Consider the following 10312-nt stretch of genomic DNA (forward strand, 5'->3'; position numbering starts at 1 on the left):
AGACTGTGCAGTGTTGCTGTTGTCATGGCATCAGCCCTCTCTTGGTCCACGCACAAAAGAATGTGTGACAAAACTGTTGGTGCTGCTGTCCCTTCAATGTTCTAGAATAAATATTACAGAAGTAGGAAGAATTCACAAGTTGTAGTTTGGTCTCCTTAGGTTTCTGATTCTAGGCGTCAGTGGGAAGTTGCTGCTTTACACTGGCTTCTAGAAAATGCACCTCCGTGGAGTCTAAGGCATGTTCTTCAAAGTGTATGTTCATGCATGCACACATTCAAAATATAGTTCTTCTACTAAACATGTATTTATAGCTTCCATAAGAAGAAAATTTGTTTTCTATTTTGGTTCAGATATTTCAAAAGTTTCTGAGTTTCAAATTTTAAGCAAATCTGAAATTTGATGGGATTTAATGTCTCCTTTCTGCTAGGGTGAATGTTTCTTAAACAGATGAGAATTTATACCATCTGGCCCAAAGCTCTTGTGTGGGTCTGTAGTTCCCTTAGCGTATTTTTTTTCTCTTAAAGATCATAATGTCACTTGTTAAAATGCAGCTTTTCTCTTCATGGTTCTGTGAGCAGCAGGTGTCTAAAATCTCCCTAGCTGGAAAAAGTACTGTTAGTGCAATCCAGAGCTTTCCATATTTCACTAAAATACTCCTAATTAAGGGGGTTTTGTGTGTTTTGTTGCAATTTGCATCATCTCAGAAGGGCCATTCAGTTTGGTAGGATCAGAAATCTGAACTGTTAATTTTATTAACATCAGCAGAGAAATCCCCTAGTGATCCAGTTATGATAAAATGGGGTACATTTGGAATTTAGGGTATTTGGAAAGCCATAAATACTTTTCTTTTTTAAGATTTCAAAATTTCCATCATAGTTAATCCTACTTGAATGGCACTTTTTAAAGTGTTGAATTTTTTTTTAATATTTTTTAAAAATTAATTGTCTTGTAAATATTTTGAACTTTGCAGATTACTTGGAGATTAGATTAATGAGTAAAAAAAGCTTTGGAAAACTTTCTCCATCAGGAAATGTTACTTTTGCTAATACTTCTTGAAAGAGAAATTATGAATTATTTTTACTTGTGAAATATGATGTCACAGAATTGAATTTTATTTTACTAAAGTAGGAAGTGGTAAATAAAATAAGTTTTTATATGTACAGTGAGGACTAATTGTTTTAGCACCTTTCTGTTTGCAGTCAATAAGTAAAAGCATTGTGCTTGGTCAACAATACTTCTTACTGGTCGATTTGTTTATCTCCACAGGTGAATTTGGAGGAAAGCAGGAACTCCATTACTTGGAGATTTTCTTGGTTCATTAGGGGATCTTTGCTGGGGTGGGGTGGGGCTGGGGTGGATCATACCAGTTTACTCTATTTTGCAGTGACAACTGTACAAAAAGGTCTATAAAGAGGTTCATTAATTTTGCATGACCACTGTTCTGGATTTTAACATATCACAAAAACGTTCACAATCTGTCCTTCCTCTAGGAGTTCAAACACTTTGTTAGCGGTTTGTCTGGACTATGAATACATAACACAATCTTCGGTGTGTACGTAAAGCTTCAGCAAGAAAATGATAAAGATGTGAATTCAGAAAACCATAATTGTACATGGTACTTATAAAATACACAGATCCTCCTTGTCTCCAGAGAACGGTCTTCATAAATCTTCCAAGAAGGTTTCCAGTTGTGAAGTACTTCCAAAGAAGTGTCTAGATGGCTACTTAAAATATTAATAGCTATGTTTAAAAATGTCCTTGTATGAACAACAGATGCTCTGGATGTTCATTACAGGGGAAGTGTTTAAAACTATGGGTCAGTTTGAGATGGTGGCTATAGGGATACCTGTTTCAGCTAAATGGGGGAAAAAAAAATCATAGGTGGAAGGGGTCAAACAATGAAAGAGGGGAAAATTGAGGAATTTCCAGGTAATGATAGGTTTTGCATATGTTAAACTGGCATCCCTTTGGAGTTAAAAATGTGTGAAGCGAGTAGCAAGAAATTAACTCTGAAATGGAATGAATTTCCATGTGTTGTGAGTTATGTATCTTAAGGAACATGATTGTCTCTTTCAATATCAGGCAATGTTATAAATGGCCATTGGAATAAGAGTAAAGGTGAAAGCCTTGAGTATGGGCTGTACTTGCTCATGACAGGGTTTGAATTTTGTTTGTGTTTATTTAGCTGCACTATCTTTATGTCATCTCATGATGTTTCATGAAGCAGCAAAAGTAAAGATCGTACCCCAGGCAGGCTGCGGTTGCTTTAGCCTCTCTAGCTAATAAGATCATGATTTCTGAATGAGCTCCATGCCGCGGAGGAGCCCTGCTGGAAGGGAGTTACCGTAATTGTTCAAATTGGAGCTTTGTCTGCATTAGTCTTTCACATGGGGGGGTGGAGTTGGCAACAAAGAGAGCAGTTTTGTCTCTCTTGCTTGATATCTGTCAGGGTATCTGGGAAGATAGCAAGACAGGTTTTGTACGCAGTGTTACCGGCTTGCTTTTGATGCTTGGTTCTGTCTTGTGTGCCTCAGATGTGGGACTGTTGCTTTCCTAGGATGTTGAGTGACAAGGAAAAGAAAGCATGTGCATGCAGACTGGCGTATGGTCTGAATCACACTTTCTGTACCTCAGCTGAACTGTGAATTGTAGAATAGTTGGAAGAATTCCGTCCTTTCAGTATTTTTCTAAAGCAGCAATGCAAATGACTATCATACCCTGAAGTCATGAACTCTACTTTCCAGTAATAGCTTTAAATTGCTTTGTGTTAAAATGTGCAAGTTTATGTAGAATTCAGTTCCTTACATTGATGCAACAGCTCACACAAATTGTTTCAGAAATAACAAAAAGGTTATTGGTCCATCACTAAATGACATGCATACAAATTATTTGTAATGGCAAGACATGGTTGCAGCATGGATTTTTTTTTTCCCTTTCAGTATGTTTCTGCACAAGTGAGAAACTTGTGAATATTTTGAATTATAACTTTTCCTCTCCTCTCTGTTGTCATCTTCTTGCTCTGTTTTTGAGGACTAAGAAATTGAAACTTTTAATTTATGTATTTATGTATTTGTTCGTAGCTGTTGTCTTTGAACATCTCTTTCCAGATTGTATAATCTTGTCTTAATTCACTGTGACCATACACTAAAGCCTTTCCTTCTGGGACTGGAGAGGAAAGGAGTGGAGAAAGTTAGCGTCCATGTCCTCTGCTCTGACTTAGGTTCCTTAAATCTTGTTAAGACCCGAGGTATTCGGTGGCAGCTATTATGTTGAATTTGATTGAAGCCAAGCATCTATCTAGAGTAAAAACTTACTTGGGGTTAGGTAGGGATTTGTGCGCCAACTCTAAACATGGGAGAACTGGGCTTATTTCTAAAACTTTAATTTCATCCAGTTAAATCTATACAATTTAATATTGTGCAGTAGATACTATAATATGCTATTTTCTTCCACAGGATCACTACCTCATTCAGTGCATTGTTTACTTAATAACTGTTTCATAATTTTAATTTCTTTTCATGGGGTAACCTGTGCCTTTTTTTTTTTTTTTTTGCACACTGTTGAAAAGTACCTTCCAGAAAGAATCCTTCACCAGTAAAGGTTCTGTGAGGAAATGATCAGTAATTGCTGTATTTGGCTATTTGAGGAGCAATGATTAATTTATTTTTCATCAGTTCCTGTTAGGTAAAGGAACATGATTGCCTCCTCCATATTACCACACAGTTCTGAGAAACAGAATGCATGATTCAAATATCCATATATTTTGCATTCTCTATTTTCTGTGTTTTGTGAGGGGGTTGGGAGGGAATAGTTTTCTGTCAAACTATACCTGCTGAAAATACTGCTTTCATAGGTCTCAGCTGAAGTTCCAGTTGCTCAGCACTTCCGCAAATCAAACCCTAGAGCATAAAGTCAGGTACTAGGAAATGAAAAATGTACAGTGAAATGACTGTATGCTAAGGCTTTTGATTTACACTGAATAGAAAAGGCAAAGATAAGAGCTAACTCTCCAGGATAGTATTCAGTCACTTTAATTATGCTATCCTCCTTTTTTTTGTATTTTGCAGCCTATATAGGAAGGGGCCTTTCATCTTCATGTGTCCTAGATCCATCCCATACAACAAGCAAGGCATGAGCCTGATGGTGCATAATCAAGTGATTTAAAATTGTATTGATACTGCAAAATATACACACGTAGCTGCTGAAGTGAGGATTCTGAATTACTTCTGTAGTAAGTGAATAGAGAGATTTGTAACTTACATGAAAAGTAACATCTAAGGTTGTAACTGCCTTAGAGTGTTGGTCAGGAATGCATTTTTGAAACAAATCTCTTAGTTGTCCCCACTTTTTATGGCTCTATGAAGAAAGCCAACACATCTCAAAGTACACATACTAGATTTCTTTATAATGTAATGATTTGGAGTGATGTGGAGAGGGATGTGTTCCAGTAACATCCAATACACTCCACTGCAAACAAGCCTACTGCATAGCACAGACTAGAGCTAATCTAAGTGGCCCTTCTAAACTTTTGATCTTTTCCTTCTTTTTAACCTCCAAAATTATGGATGTCAGGTTGTCATTACAAAATGTTTTGCCATACTAGCTCGAATCATTTTCAAGTGGTTCTATTATGGGACACGGGAATTTTGCTTAGCTAAGTAAAGAACCTAAAATTGATGATGTGACTACCTCACGTATCATAACAGATAAGCAAGAAGCTACAGAGTTAACACGGACAGACAACTTGAATTCTAGCATCTCCTTGCTCATCAGGGCTTGAGTTGGCAAACTTAATGTTCTTTTAACATCATTTTTTGGTGTGTGTAATTATATACTATATGCTTCACTGCGGTTTCATTTTGAGACCTCATTAGGAAGACTGTAAGAGAGAGTACATATGTCTTTACTCGTGGTGCTTTTTATTCCAATCCATGATATGTAACTATCACTTAAAATCTGTATTAAAAGATTTTAGGCTGTGATGAGGGACATAAGTCTCTAAAGATTTGAAAAGCCTGATGAAAGGTAAATGGGGAGGCTAAGTATAGTTTTAAAGGAGAGGAAATCAATATAAACTTATGGAGAAGAATTAATATCATCAAAGCAATTTCTGCATTACTAGTCACTGTTTCTGAATCTCTAATACATAAATATGTCTTAATTTTTCATTAACATGGAAACAAATTTTTCCCATCTTTCTGTTGCAGAAATTAGCCTTTCTTACTAGCTGAAAAGGCTGAAATATACCTCCCAATTATGGAGGAGAGGAGAGAAACTATGATTGCTTTATCTGAAGGATTCTAGTTACTGGCTTTTAATCTCTCTGGAATAATTTGGTTGTTTGAAGGGAATCAAATGCCATGGGGCTAGGATGAAGGAAAAGTCTAAATCATGTTAAATTGTTAAGGGAATTCTCAGATCTTTCAGAAATGTCTTAGTCTAATTGTCACAATTTTCCTTTTTCTCTGCCGTTGCTGTAATCCCCTAGTCCTCCAGCAAAACAATAAGATAAAAATATGGACTGATGTTTCTAATGTGAAAATAATAGAGTTAGTTAACCTTTAAAATAAAACTTGGGATTTGTTTCCAAGAATTTTTATGTGAGGGGTAAGGGTAAACTTATAATTGTGGTTGGGTTTTTTGTTGGTTGTTTCCGAGATGTTTTCCTAAGGCAAGTTGTTTGTTTTTTTTTTTTTTAAATCAACTTTATATATTGTGGAAGTAATGTTAGATTCATAAAAGACAGCGCATCCAAAGACATGATTATAACTGCTAAAACAGTAAAAGCTGAGGAAGACAGGCAGCAGCTCTAGACCTCCTGTGTTCAGATGAATTTTGGTTTGACTCAACCAACAAGAATGCCAGCCCAAGTGTTACTAGTGCAAAACTGAGTGGAAGGGAAAAAATAAAAAAAGAATGAAAAAGTATTATACTTTCCAGGGAGAAGAGTAGTTTTGTAGAGAAGGTCTGTTCATTAAATGAGAGCCATAAGCTTCAACCTCTGATTACAGATTTCTTTAAGAATTCCATAGAGAAAGATGCCTAGGCCTGTTTTTTTTTTTTAAGACAACATACTAGAAGTTGTGTGTTCAGCAAGTTTGAAGATTAGATTTGTTTAGATGTAGCTACATGATTTTATTCATACATGTACTTAAGTTTTCCTTAGCCTTGGTGTTTATTTCTGTGTCTGTAAAACAGTGGTGATATATTAGAAAAGGTATGACACTAATTCTGAAGCTCCTTGAATTTCATCCAGAATAGAATCAAAGAAAGGCTAGCAAAGCCTGTCTCAGGGTAGCTTTTGCCTATGAAAAGATAATAGATAACAGAAAAAGCGATTTTGTACACTATATGCACTTTATAGATACACATTAAAGGTATGTTTAAAAAAAAGAAGTTATGTAATTTCACAGTTTATAAACAGGTGACAGGCTTTCATAGGTTATGTCTTTTTCAGACAGGGGTGATAATGACAGGACTCACACACTATAATCATTCCTCCTTCAGGAAGGAACAACAACTTACTAGGAGGCCAGTACTCATCTCGTAGTTAATTACTTTCTCCTATTAGTATATTTAGCCTTCAGTTAACTGTGCTGTTTAGTGAATACTTTTGATCTATTATTATATCTGTAAAGAATTTGGTTTGGTTTTTTTTTTTTAAAAGGCTCTTACTGTCAACCCATTTTTCAACCTTTCTTCAAATTCATGAAGATAGTATAGACATTTAAGACATATCTATATTAAAAAACCAAAACCCCTTAGCTTTCTCTGTGGATTTTTGAATCTTCTTAAACTTCTGTTTGTCAGGAAGTCTAACACAGTTTAATCTATGTGAAACAATGAGCTTTCAGTCTGTAGAAGACAATTCTTATTCTGAAAGGGTACTGCTCGGTCTTGCTGTCAGTACATTTTGTATAGTGCTTGAATGGCCCTATTGTCCTCTTGTGCACTCGAAGTGAATGAATTTATCTTTCGAAGTGGAGCATTTCTTTCTTCCCTGTACCAATTCCCACTTCTGTTTCTGAAGGAGAGAACAAGACTGCACTCCTGAAAGCGTATCGTTCTGAACCTTGAAAATTAGATTCCAGTGTACCTGTCGCTCACAAAGCCTGGTTTATGCCACGTGTTGTACAGTTACCGTAAAGAGTTTGTTTGGAACGTTATGGAAATAACTTCATGCTAATGTACCAATGAAATTGGTTAATTTGCCACCACCTTCAGTTCTGAAAAGTATATTCCTCACTTCTGATTTCTTAACCTTTCTGACATTCCTCACACTGAAATTCAGTACTGTAAGTTCTTATGCACTTGCTGAATTTAAACCATGGTAATAGTTATCCTCTCTTCAGTGGGATTGTTCATACACTGGGTACATGTGCAAATTTTGGAGGGTTGGTGCTCTAGCTAAAGGTAAAGACTTTCAAATTAATGCATTCCATTTCTAGAGTGCTTTCTTAAGTTCAGTACAACGAAGTTTGGTGTCTGTCTCCACAGACATAAATGTGTGTGATCTGCAGCCTGCAGGGTGCTTCCATTCAGCCTGCTCCCTTTTTGCTCCAAGGAAAGTGGGCGCAGCTAGCTGTTTGAAGGCATAAAAAAGAAGAGACTGAAGGGAATATAGGATAGACATTCTGAAGAAGGAATGGTATGGAATGTGTAGATGGATAAAGTTTAGTTACCGTTTCTTTTGTCTAACATCATGTAATGAAATTCTCAGTTATCAGGAAAAAAAACAACCTACATGCACAAAACGAACTACTTTTTTGCTCAGTCAGTATTTGGGAAATTTATGAAGTAGGATGCTGTGGAGGCCTCAGAGCATGAATTTGTTTTAATTCCTTGAGGATGTGGCTGTCAATGGCTAGTAAATATGATGGCTTGGCTGCAACTATTTGTTCAGGGACTTTCCGAGCTGGAATTCCTTAGGTTACTGGAAGCTTATTTGGGAAGATGAGAATGTACCTTTTCTTATTTATGTTCTTTTTATGACAGCTGCCAGAAGCAAGTGCTTAAAGGGAAGCTACTGTACTAGGTGAACTTTTGATCTGGCTCAATATGGTAGTTATTATTTCAGTCGTCTTCATTACTCATCATTTACCTTCAGTAAACTCTAATCTGGAACTAAGAGTATATTGAACTCCTATTAACCATGGTTTCTGGCAGTCATTCAGCTGTTATTTAATAAACAAAGAATGCATTGCACTGTTGTTCAGGTACAAGTATAGTCTCGTTACCTGTCCTTTAAACATCAGGACTTCTTAAGACCAATTATTTGAAATAACTGAAACCAGCAAATGAAACCTGCATCCAATTTACATCTCAGAAGTGCAAGCCATTTCATTCTAGAAAGTTAAAGGTTATTTTTTTCGTTTTGCTCATTTTATTTTAGACACTGCTGCTAATAGAAATAAAAATTTAGTATTTTTTCTATCCTCAATGCTTTTTTTACCTTGTGTTTCATGCTTGTTTTTCTCACTGGTGATGTCTGATTTTAAGAATGCTTCACTGCTACAGAGCATGCTGTCAAGTTCATACTCAAAAAGAGATTATTCCACCCACTGCTTTCCCATAGAACTGATCTTTGAGGATGAATTAGGGACTGTGTAGGCTTCGCAGAACTCTCTACTCTCTTCTAAGGCAGATGTGTCAGTATGAAAACCATTGATTTATAGGAAAATGGGGTGGGGGCTGAAGATGAGGGGGGAGAATAAAAATGTCTGTGTTACAGGATATGAGGGTAGAAGAAAAGTAGAAATATAAAAAAAAAACGTATTATATGAAGAGTGGCTAAGCCAGGATACTTGTTGAAAAGTTATTACTTTTTACAAAGGTTTGTGCTGAAATGCACACCTGGGTTCCACATTGTTACTGTCAAAGGTAATGAAAGGTAAAAAAAACCCCAAACTTAATAAGTCTGGCAAGGAAACATTAGCTGACTTATCCCACACTATGTTTAATTAGTGGAAATTACGGCATTTTAAAAATCTTGGCTTAAAATGAACACTATAATGCCTTTCGGGGCATAATTCTCTTCAATGCTCTTTGTTACCCTAATGTGATGTAATTAGTACCTCCACTTGTGCGTAGACTCATATGTGTGTTTTATGTCAGATATAGCCTTATCTATCATGGCTAAAACGATATTTTTATTTGCTCATACCTGAAATAGGAGAATGAAGTGAAAAGAGTTTTGTGAAGTATCTCCTCCATGTGAGCTTTAATGTTCACAAAATTTGAAAATCTTACGAAGAGCAACTTGTCAGTGATGCAAGTTTAAATATGTATTTACTAGAAAATCCCATCTGCACAGGCAGGTAACTGAAGCTTTTCCCCTACAGTGCTCGTATTTTATTAGCCCATACCCAATTACTTGTTATGTGGGAGGTAACTTAGTGAACAGCTTGTGGATGGTAAGATATGTGGATTTGGCTTTTTGCTTGGGTGATGTAGTTTGTTTTTGTTTCTGATGCAGTTACTGTTTCCAAGAAGTATGCTAATATTTCCAGAAATTAAACTTGTGAAAGTGACTACCATTAGGTGAACATCTAAATAAGTTTAAGAAGGAGATACTGATGGTGTTCCAAATAGATCAGAAATAACATATGTGCCTATCAGTGTTTCCAAAATGCGTGCGTTTGAGAAAACCTTACAAGAGTTCACTGAACATTTTATTTCCCAACTGTGTTAATGTAAGATTGATTTTTATTTTAAGTACGTTGTTCCATGTGGTGGTGGTGAAATTATTTTTCTTGGTTTAAGGCAAAAATGCTTAGCAATTCTAATAATTGAGTCACAGATAATCCTTTCTCTATTTTAGCTTAGGACTTTTTTCCAAAGGTGTGTTTGACAGGTTTAGTTCATGTAATACATCAGAAGCATGAGCAACCAAAGGATTAAGAACAATTTTATACATAATATATTTTATTTTTGTTAAAACAGTCTGTTTAAAAGCAGGCAAAACTGCTGTTAATGAGAAGAATTTAGATGTATAAACATAATTTAGTCACTAAAACATCATTTACGCTAGATACTTTCATAGTTTTGGATCCACGTTTTAATGCAATCTGTTGTTTAACCTTTTTTTTTTTCTTTATTAATAGTTACAGTGCACATTTTTTCTCCTACTAACAATCAAGTAAGGTCATTCTAGCAATTAGAAGCGTAGTGTTTGGAGAAAATGTAGTGTGGGTTTATTTATCCATTGATGAATTAGAAGAAGCTTGCATGTTGTGGCCAAAATGTGTATTACTGGCCTTGGATTTTTGGACTATGCTGATTCAGTTGTTCTATACATGTTTGATTCTTGAAT

The 10312-nt window shown here is 35.8% G+C and overlaps 1 protein-coding gene across 1 annotated transcript in view; it reads left to right on the forward strand.

Annotated features, from left to right (window-relative positions):
• Window positions 1-10312, forward strand: part of ARAP2 (ArfGAP with RhoGAP domain, ankyrin repeat and PH domain 2) — a 123694-nt gene that overhangs the window by 42092 nt on the left and 71290 nt on the right. The gene's annotated exons all lie outside the window — the stretch shown is intronic.

The sequence above is a fragment of the Pygoscelis adeliae genome, unplaced genomic scaffold (assembly GCF_000699105.1).
Source record: "Pygoscelis adeliae isolate BGI_AS28 unplaced genomic scaffold, ASM69910v1 Scaffold133, whole genome shotgun sequence".
Classification (NCBI taxonomy): Eukaryota; Metazoa; Chordata; class Aves; order Sphenisciformes; family Spheniscidae; genus Pygoscelis; species Pygoscelis adeliae.